The sequence below is a fragment of the Pinus tabuliformis genome, chromosome 4_1 (genome assembly GCF_031772625.1).
Source record: "Pinus tabuliformis cultivar Carrire ecotype Pingquan chromosome 4_1, CPIR1, whole genome shotgun sequence".
Lineage (NCBI taxonomy): Eukaryota > Viridiplantae > Streptophyta > Pinopsida > Pinales > Pinaceae > Pinus > Pinus tabuliformis.
In genome coordinates this window covers 283,760,564-283,771,781 of record NC_142303.1, presented here as the reverse complement: position 1 = coordinate 283,771,781, position 11,218 = coordinate 283,760,564, and the positions used below count along the sequence as shown (strand labels likewise).

General features: G+C 32.1%; 1 pseudogene; it reads right to left on the bottom strand.

Moving 5' to 3' along the window:
- Window positions 1–2,404: 2,404 nt before the first annotated feature.
- LOC149175370 (subtilisin-like protease SBT1.5 pseudogene) lies at window positions 2,405–4,735 on the bottom strand (annotated as a pseudogene).
- Window positions 4,736–11,218: the final 6,483 nt, after the last annotated feature.

Here is an 11,218-nt window from a genome sequence, read left to right as displayed (position 1 = left end):
ACCTCTAAACTATTTATACTTAGGCACATTCTTATTATTCCCATTTTCCATCATTCAACGTTGTTAATTACTTACACACACACACTCAATGTAAGAACATAAAAATTATGCAACAATGAATACAATACTTTAATTTTCATCCTAAATAAAATCTTTGCTTATTACTCCAAATGATACGCACTCTCTCTCTCTCTCAATGTAAGCACATAAAAATTATGCAACCATAAATACAATACTTGAATTTTATCCTAAATAAAATGTTTTCTTACCCCAAATGTTTGCTTCTTGAAACTATAAACTATTTATAATTGGTTACATTCTTATTATTCTCATTTTCCATCATTCAACATTGTTAATTACTTTGCATTCAAATAGAGTAATATAAAATAACTACCACTGAAAATTATTTGGGGTTTAACACTCCATAAGTCATAATGCTTGACTTTGGTGAAAACTACTATTAATATTAAAGAGCAATAGAGACAAGAATGTTGTTTATTACAGTAGCTCGAGTTAAATATTTGAATGGTTTATGATTCCAACTACTCTTTTGATATAATTGATATGAGAAAATGGAAAAACTAATAGATGTGACAATACTAACAGTAGAAGAAAATAGTTTTAGATTGATTGCAATAAATATTGTTTATAATTGACTATATTCTTAGTATTCACATTTTTTGTCTATCAAAATTGTTACAATGACACTTTTCACTCAAAATTTGTATTTAAACATTTTTCATCATTCAAGTTACTAACCATATCTCTCATCTCAACAAACAGAGGCAACTAAGCAAATTTCAAATTAAATTGACCAAATTAATCTTAGACATATTTAGCATATTTAAAATGATCAAAATAAATAGATGTTCAACAAATTTTGTATGACTACACAAATCCATCTTAACACTGAATCTATCAAGGGGGAGATGGATCAAATCTCTTGAGGTGGAAACCTTTTCTCAAGTTTTGCACCTCGAGAAATTTGATCCCTCTCGGATAGATCGAGAGTTAAAATAGATCTAGACTAATTATTTGAAAAAATACTATATCTTATCATATATTCATTATATTTATTTATTAATCTTATAAATATATTTCATATATTTCTTATTATTATTTAATAAACAAACTATTATTTATTAAGATCCATACATTATTTAATAGCTCAAAAAAAATATTAACTTTTATCTTCAAAGTCTGAGTTTCACACCCTCATCTTCTCATGTTTTTCATCTAAGACCCTTTCACATTCTTAATGAATAAAAGTTGGACTTCCCATCTTATAGTGCTCTTTTTCTCAATGATCACATTCTTGGATGCCTCAGAACTGTTGTCATTCTTTCTCTAGCTTCACAATGGTTGGATTTGTTGTAGGCTTAGATAAAATATTCACCTCTTTGTACTTAATCTCATTCCTCTTCACTTTGTTGACCAACCAAAGTTGAACTTGCCATCTTATATTCCTCTTTTCCTGGCCAATTCTCACATTCTCGGATGTCTAACAATTGTTATTTTCTTTTTCCATTCTCATATTATTTTTTGGATTCAAGTGTCTACCTTTCAGAGGATTTCTCAATGGCCTCCCTTCATTGGTTTGGTTTCTTCTCCGTTGGGTTTGCTTAGTCGTTTCAGGGATTCTTCTTGACATTCTTTGATTGTTACCGGATCCTCCAGGAACCATCACCGTCTCAACAAAAATTCCAATACCGCTTGGAAATGAGAATAGTACATTGAACTAAGATGATGTTATATACATAATGGTCTGACATTAATTGATCCCAAACTCTTAAAAACCAAATGGTCTGACATTGATTGATTCAAAACACTCCAGACTCAATGTAGGAGTAGGTTCAAATACTTCTAGGTCTAACATTGTATATCTCACTCTATGCAGCTTTTATATTTTGTGAACAGAAGCATATTGTGTGACTTCAACTCATATACACCGCTGCATATGTAGATTTTATTAGGTTGAACAGAAGCATAGAATGTGACTTCAACTTATATGCATTTCTTCATATTGGGTCATTTTTATTTTTTTATTGTAGATTCATTTAAATACTGGATCATTTTTGCTTTGAAATATCACGAATGAAAGAAATGACCGATAGTAATGAAGTCCACTGTCTATAGATAGATTCGATTTTCAAAATATCAGAGAATCTGCAACAGAATTAACTTCAGCAAACAAACAGAGCGAATGAAATTTTTTAACAGTGAGTTCCAAAGGAGTGAAGAAATGCGCCTAAGACACTGAAATTTTTAATTTATGGACTAAGTTCTGGAAAATTCATTGCGCGCCTTCGGCCATATCAATATTACATTTCTTTTATTCCTGCAACTACATAGAGGTACGAAACTGCGATCAACGTTTAGGTGGAGAACGCGTTTCAGGCAGGCTCTACTTGTTCTCTATGGTCACTATAATTGGGCTCTGTACAACGTGATGTCCATCACTCCAAGACAACAGTCCATGAGTTCTGTCTGAAGCTCCCGGGGCGATATTCAGAGGCTTGACGTTGACGTTTAGAACGAAGCTTAGCTTCTCGTCCCTCTTGGTAAATCTCAGGATTCTCGGCTCCACTGTCACCACCGTCTCTCCTGGGGCTATCACTGTGGCTGTGTAATTTGACACGGGAGGACCAACATTGGTGACTGTTCTGTTGAAGCTTGTTGACAGGGCAGAAGACTGTTTCAGATTGAAGACCGCAGAAAATGAGGGATAATTCAAATTTCCAGGCTGTCCTCTTTGGACAGGGCAGCTAACATTCATGTTAGTGATAACCCTGATGGCTTGCTCAGTATAATTAATTGTGCAAAGAAAGTTGGCATAGTCGTTGACTCCCAGATCGTAAATTAGCCCCGGATCTGCAGCTCTCTCCGGAGAGACGTGACCTGCGCCGAAAGCATAAGGGGTTGATGACTTTCCCGTGTGTTCATCAACTATCGTCTCCTGAATCTTAAGGTCCTGAGTGTAAGAAGTCGTCATGAGAGCAGATTTGATGGCTGCGGGGCTCCACTCGGGATGAACTGCTTTCAGCAACGCAGCGATCCCACTAACGTGCGGGCATGACATGGACGTCCCAGATATTATATTGAACTCCGTTCGTCTGCTGTCATCTGCGAGGAATGAAGGACCGGCCGCGTCTGTCCAAGCAGCCAGAATGTTCAAGCCGGGGGCTATCAGATCGGGCTTGAGAATTTCCCGCGTTATGTTATTGGTCCCTCTGCTGGAAAAGAAAGCCACGGTAGGAGCTGGCTTGACCCCGAGTTGAGTGCCACGAAACTTTATGGTGGCGGTAGGGTTTTTGGTTGATTGAATGTAGTGGAGGATCAAAGACCCAGCAGACGGGTTGACGTCAGATGCGGGCAGCGTAAAGGCCTGAGCAACGAACCCATCGGCAGCAAGTATCATTCCCACGCCTCCGGCATTCTGAACCACCACCCCCTTCTCAACCCCACCATTGTACCCACCCGCACATAGCACGATTTTGCCCATCACAACCTTGGGATCCAACGATCCTGGCATGCAATACATAGCCGAAGACGAAGATTTGTTCGCGGCAGATGCGTTACCAGCATACACGAGAGGCACCAGAGGCGAGCTCAATCCCTTTCCACTGTACAACGATACGCCAGGGATAACTGTCCCGTTGCCGAGGTGGACGTCTGCGGTAAAGTTACGATCCAGACTGCCGGCCCCAACCGTGGTGATCCAGGGAGCGACATTAACAACTGAACAATTACTGGGGCCATCGTTTCCCGCCGACGCAGACACGAACACTCCCCGCCGTGCCGCCTCGAAGGCGCCGATCGCAATGGGGTCGTTATCATAAGGAATCGCAACTTCGTACCCAATCGACAGCGAGAGAACATCCACGCCGTCGTCTAACGCCTTCTCGATGGCAGACAGCACGTCGGAGTCCGCGCAGCCTAGATCCCAACAAACCTTGTAGACCGCAATACGTGCTTTTGGCGCCATACCTTTGGCGATTCCCAGCCCGTACCCGTTCATATTGGCTCCGTCAACGAAACCGCCCGCGGCTGTGGAGGCGGTGTGCGTGCCATGGCCATCCGAATCCCGCGCTGAAAAGAACACCGCTGTCTCGTTTAAGGGGCCATTCATCGCTTCAAACCCTTGGTAGAAAGACCGCGCTCCAACCAACTTCTTGTTGCAGTTGGACTTGTTAAATCTGTCCCCACTTTCACATTCGCCTTTCCAGTGCTTGGGAACGGAACTCAAGTTCCGATCGCTGAAGCTCCGCCGTTCCGGCCAAATGCCGGTATCAATCACACCGATCACTACATCGGAGCCGTAGTCAGATTCCACCCACAAGTGGCTTGCGTTGGGCGTCTCCAGGCCAAGGAAGTGCGGGGATCGCGTCGTGTGAAGCTGGAGCACACGATCGGGAAAAATGGCGAGAACTCCCGGTGTTCTCTCCATCTCTGCGGCTTCGTGCTCCGTTAGCCTTGCGGAGAATCCTTGCAAAACAGTGCTATAAACATGAAGCAGCAATGCATCGTCATGCTGCGCATCCATATAAGACCCCGATCCCTTTTTGACGGCGGCCTTGACAGAAGCAACGGTCGATGTGTACCATTGCTCGTGAGTGGGAAAGACCGCCGGTTTTGAATTACTGTCAACCCGAACTATGAACGTTTTCCGCCCATCGCTGGCACATCCAGTCAACAACAGCTGACAAAGACAGAACACTGATAACAACAGCGACATTTGCAAGGTTGGTTTTCTAGAAATATCCAGAGAAACCATTGTAGAATTCTGCGCCACGCAATTTACAGAAGAAGAACCTTGAAACAGAATAAAAAACAAAGCTAAAGTTATAATCTAGAGCATTGCCAGCTCAACCAAACTAGAGACTGTAAAACAATTCACTAACCATATGTTAAATGCTGCCAATCTCATCTTGTTAAATAGTGTGTGAGTTACTTGATAAATAAGTTCGTTTGAGTTACTTGAGTAGCTACCTTTCTTGCACTTGGCATGACACTGCAATTATGCGTTTGTTACAAGTGCGTCTTGGTGTGTCTCCTTCCAATAATTGAAAACACAAAGAAACAGCCTCTCTCGCTTTACCTCCCATGTGTGGATGATGATTGTGTATATAGGTCCATAATTTAAGATTTTGAATTTTTCAAGCTTTGTTATTTTACTTTTTTAAAATTATTAATAAAAGAAAAACATCCTAGGACATTTTACCTTCTAAATTATTTTATTTTATTTTTAATATTTTTCAATTGCTTTATAATATTAAGTTTACTTGAAATAGTTTTATGATTTTATAAATTGTTTTATAATTTTAAGTTCAATATTTTAAGATTCAAGGTTATTTAATATTTTTATGTTTAAGGTTATTTTATTGTAAGGTTGGTTAATTATTAATTATTATTAAATTAATGTTGTTATACGAAGTTTTATGGAAAGTTTTAAACTTAAATTTCATATCTATGTTATTTTTTTTAAATAATCAATTTTTACTTTTTAAAAATTGATTAGTTCAAATATTTTAACATGAAATTATTTTACTTTTAAAATGGTCAATTGAATATAAAATAGTAATTTTTTTATTTAAAATTATTCCTAATTCAAATTTTAAATTTTCTTCTTTAAACTTCTGCCTACAAAATTTTATATATAATTATATTTATGATTTTCTTATAATTAATTTTTTATAATTATATTTGTGATTTTCTTATAATTAATTATTAAACTTGTCAACATGATTACAATAATATTAATTCATTATTTTTTTAAAGTTAATTTATAAATGTATTAATAAATATTTAATTTTCCTCTTTATTATTTAGGCATTTAAATTTATTGATACATAAAATATTTATTTGATTAGATTTTATTCCACTAACAATATAAATATATGTTATAAATTCTTTTAATTTTTTAAATATTTAAAAAAATCAAATCTCTTTACTAAAATTTTATAAATAATTTATTTATAATTATATATGATATATATTGATGATGAAATGAATAGCAGTGTAGATAAATCTCGTGGTAATTTATCTTGTGATATTTATAATTTTTATCATAGTAATTTGAGGAGAAGCTGGAGATATAAATGGTACGTAGAGGTAGAATCTTCTTGGTATATAGAAGATTAGTGCGTTAGAATAACATAATGTAAATTTATTAGGGTTATGGTTATGAGGTAGTGGAATATGAATTGGTTTCACAGAGATGGATATAATTATAATTTACATAAATTGATAAGAAATGAGATCTAGGTTTATAGATCTATCAAAATTTGTATATTGATAAAAAAATCTATCAAAACATTTTATTATTGTGTCCAAATTCACATTCTACAATGTAATATGAAGACATGCGTAATTTTATTAGAGTTGGTATATGTTTCTAAAAAGAAAAATAAAATATTCTCTAAATAGAAAATTAATGTAGGATATAATAAAAAACAAAAATGAATATGCATGTTTAGTTAAGCATTATAAAACATCAATAATCTCAATCCATTATAATCACTAGATTTGTAGTTAATATTACAACTCAATGTGGTAAAAAAAATTCGCACTCTTAATCATAAATAAAAGATTTTGAAATACATTGACTTAATATAATTTCATATCAACTAAAAAAAATATTGAGGTAATAGGAAGTAAGAAAAAAAAGTGTCAGTAAGAAGTTTAAAACACATATTTTTCAAAAATATTATAACACTGAAGAATTTAAATGAACTATTTGAAGATCTATGTTAACTGATTTATAATATTTCAACATTGAATTTAAATAAACCATTTGAAAAGTCATGTTACTAATTAATGTTGATATCAGAGTCATATATCTATATATAAAAATAAAATGTTAAAAGAAAATATTTTAATATTATATACAATAAATATTCAATCTAAAAATAGAAAAAAGTAATTGAAGATTTAATGTACTCTATATAACCATTTAAAAAATGAAAAATTAAAAGTTGTATATATATGGAGAAAAACATAAATAACCACTACACATTCATTGGGTTCTATAAGCAATGAGAGGGATGTGATGCTTTTTCCAAGTTTTTCATTTTGAAAGAGATTTGCACCTGAAAATATTTGATCCCTCTAGATCCATACTAGTTACCATGGATCTATACTAGTTATATTTGAAAGCATATAACCCATATTAGTTGAATAAATATCTAATCTTAATTTAAATATCAATAAATCTAAATATTTAAATAGTAAAAAGGAGAAATCATGCATATAAAGAAAAGAAATTTTTTTGATTATCTAAATGGTAAAAGGGGAAATGATATATATATATATATATATATATATGAAAAAAATATTTAATAATCAAATAAAAGAAAATAAATATTTATTATTGTATTTATATGCATTTAAATTGATTTTAAGTAAATAATAGTATTTAACAATCAAATACATTAATATATTTATAATTTTATAAACTAATATTTTTTTAAGTTATCATGTCCAATATATCATCTTAAAAGGCTGGGAATTGAATAAATTAATATTACTCTAATCATGTTAACAAATTTAATAAATAATTATAAGAAGATTACAAATATAGTTATAGATAAAATTTTGTCAAGAAAATTTAAAAAATGGAATTTTACTTTATAATTTAGTAATTTATATATATATATATGAATAAGACTTTATAATAAATTTTAACCATTTTAAAATTAAAATTGTTTTATTTTATAAAATTTGGATTGATATGTTTTTTAAACTGAAAATTAATATTTTTTTTAAAAACACAAAAAAATTAATTCAAAAATAAAATTTAAATTTAAACTTTTTCTTAAAATCTTGTAAAATAATATTACTCTCATAATAATTAAAAATTAACCAAAGATTATGAAACCTTAATTTTAAAGGAAATATCGTTAAATCGTAAATTTATGTGAATGTAAACTTCTGTGAGTAGAATTACTTTATAAAATTGTCTTTAATATCTATCACATAAATAAATTAATTATCAATCTATTTCAACTAACTAATATAAATGAACCATATTATTTAATTCAAAACATATCGGCTATTAATTCATTCATATGATAGACCCTGAAGACAATCTTCTAAATCATAAATTTAAAATTATAAAACAACTTATAGATTTATAATAACTTTAACTTACTCTTAAAACTGTAAATCAATTATAAGAATCCGAGATAGCTTAAATATTAAACTTAAAATTGTAAGACAATTATAAAAATCACAAAATTATTTGAAGACTAAAATAGGTTTTTTTTTAACTAATAATTTTGAAAGTAAAATGGTAAAGCTCGAAGAATTTAATTGTGAACATATATACACAATAACCATCGAAGCATATTTCGGAGGTAAAGCAAGAAAAGTTGTTTCTTTGTGTTTTCAATCATTAGAAGAAGACACACCAAGCAACACTTATAACAAACGCATAATTAAAGTGTCATGCCAAGAGCAACAAAGATAGCTACTCACTTAATTTAAACTAGTTTATTCATATGGATGATTTTTATTATCATAGCAAATTAAATCTGCTTATTTAATTTCAATTTTTTAGTATTATATTTAAATTTTTATAATATTTTTATTTAAATATAAATATATTAGTTATAAATAAATATATATTTAAAAAACCAAATATTTTTAAAATAGTAATAAATAATTTATTTAGTCTCGGGTTTAGTTTAGTTGGTTTTTAGTTGTAAATATTTTATTATTTATGTTTAGTGTACTAGATTTGATAATTGGGGCTTAGTGAAAAGCTTCACGAAATTTTAGTGTTCTAAAAAGTTTTATTTAAAAGAAATTTATAAGTTTTGAAATTTATAAGAAAAGATTCTAGATGACATTTTGAGTTAGAGATAATTACTTTTTATCTTGTCAAAGATAAAACATTTTAGTGGGGAAAAGAGACGAAGGAAGGCAGGCGCCAAAGGTTGGAGGCATTTTGAAGAGAAGAGATGAAGAACTTGAAACCTTAAACAGGATGCTCTTAAGGGAGGAAAGACGATGCCAGTTTGGGTATTCTTGAGTTGGACGAGGAGCTAGTCGAAACCCTAAGACAAACTTGTGAGTCTGATCATTCTTGGTGGGGATCACTATCTATCTATTGTTTTGAAATTGAAAATTCTCAGGGAGAATCGAGGACAATTCTCATTGGATAAGAGGATTTTCCATTCTCCTAGTTGAATTCCTACTATCTAAATTGAAATAGATAAGTGCAATTACTTTTCTAGAATTTATGTATTTCTGTAAGTGTTGCATTTTCTATAAATATTATGGGTTAATCTTCATTGAGAACCTATCTGCATGTATGAACAAACCGTTATTGAATATAAGAGAAAGGTTTTTCTAACTAATTTTTGATGAATTGTGAGTAGTAAGAATCATGAATGTTCTTTTGTGTATTCTTAACATCTAGGAATTTATATGTATAAAATAAGAGTTGTATTTTTTTCTTTACAAACAACGTTACTGTAAGTGAAATACTATCCAATGTAAGGGAAGTTTCCATTTTTCTAATAAACCTCTATAAAGAGGATACCTATGTATTGGGAAGAAACCTTGGGGTCGCACTTAAAAGGAGCTAAATAAATGAACTAGAACTTAGGTGAGAACTTAGGGATGAATGAATGATTAACATTAGGAAAAAACAGAGCAGCTTAGTTCCAGGCTAACGAACTAAAATTCGTTAGCAGAATAGTCCTTAATCCGTAAGATAAATGATGTTTAATCTAGTGGGCCAAGGTAGGTCCCAGAGGAACTAGGTCCTACTTAACTAATTGTACAGGATTCTGACAAAAATATTTTAAACAAAAGAACTCTAATTTGAAATGCACAACTAAGTTGCAACGAAATAATAAGAGAAAGTTGCAATTTGGAAATCCTTATGAATACAATGATAATAAGTAAAAGAATATATAGAACCTCTAAAATTCTCCGCAAGAGATCCATGCTAAATTTGTCCTTTAATATATATATATCTATATATATATATATATATATATATATATATATATATATATATATATATATATGAGATACCAAAAACTCCAAAAAGGGTGTCATTGTTGAGTAGAATTGTAAACCAACATAGGTCCTCGGAGGAGGGTCAATATATACATAACCAGAACAGAGTAAGGAGGGAAATCTGACTATTAAACCCTTAAAAAAAAACATGAAACCTATTTGTAACCAAAGCCATTCAGTAAAAGGTCACAGAATAATTATTACAGAATGTTAAAAATCAAAATTGTCACCACTGCATTTATAAAGATAGTTGTTATACAGAAATTGCGAACGAAATAGTAAGAAGAATTGAGTATAAACCCTAAGGTGGGGTGTTCTTATAAGAAAAATTGTAACAAGGGATCCATTTCACTCATTTGTACACCAACTAAAACTCTTCAAAATATAATTGTATGAATATAACATTGGTGCTGACAAGTTAACAAATTACATTGTAAACCATAACCCTAACGATTAATTTCCTTTGGAAATTTAATAAAAAGGAATTTTATCTTCAATAAACAATGACATGGAGTCGTGCATAAACCTCCACTCTATCTTCAGCCACAGTGAAGAGACCGGCCAGAGAACCTATGAAAGAAAGTGGAAAGAAAATGACCACCTAGTTGCAACAGTGGAAACTAATTCAAACCCTAGTCCAAACCCTAGGAAGAGTGTGGTCAATCCCCTCACCTAAAACCAAAGGAAAAGGATCTCAATATAAGTGGACCACATAAAAACATCGTAAGCAGAAAAACAAAAATTAAATGGAAGAGGTTCAAGGAGGGTCATACCTGGTAAGCTTTGGTTTCTCCGAAACTATTGAAGAAACTTGCCTCAAAACACTAAGGAAAGCTAGAACTAACCCAGTAGTAATTGGAACAGGAATTCATAAAAAAAAAAAATCAAAATCAAAATATAAGTCAACAGTATACCTCGCATATTGGAGTGTGAAGGAAAGATGTTGTCGCCACGAGCATGGTAACCATCTAGCTTGCAGAGAAACCTCTGCATCAAGAGAGTCATAATACAACAAATGCATACATTAGTAAGAACAGAGATAAATTGGTAATTAAAATGGGTATCCATCAACTACCACTCAAAGATGCACTCACCTGAAAAGAAATGCTTGGCAATAGACATTATTATTCAAGTAATAACCTCTAGGGTTCATCTAGTTTCCTAGCCTCCCACTCAAACCAGATGGAGT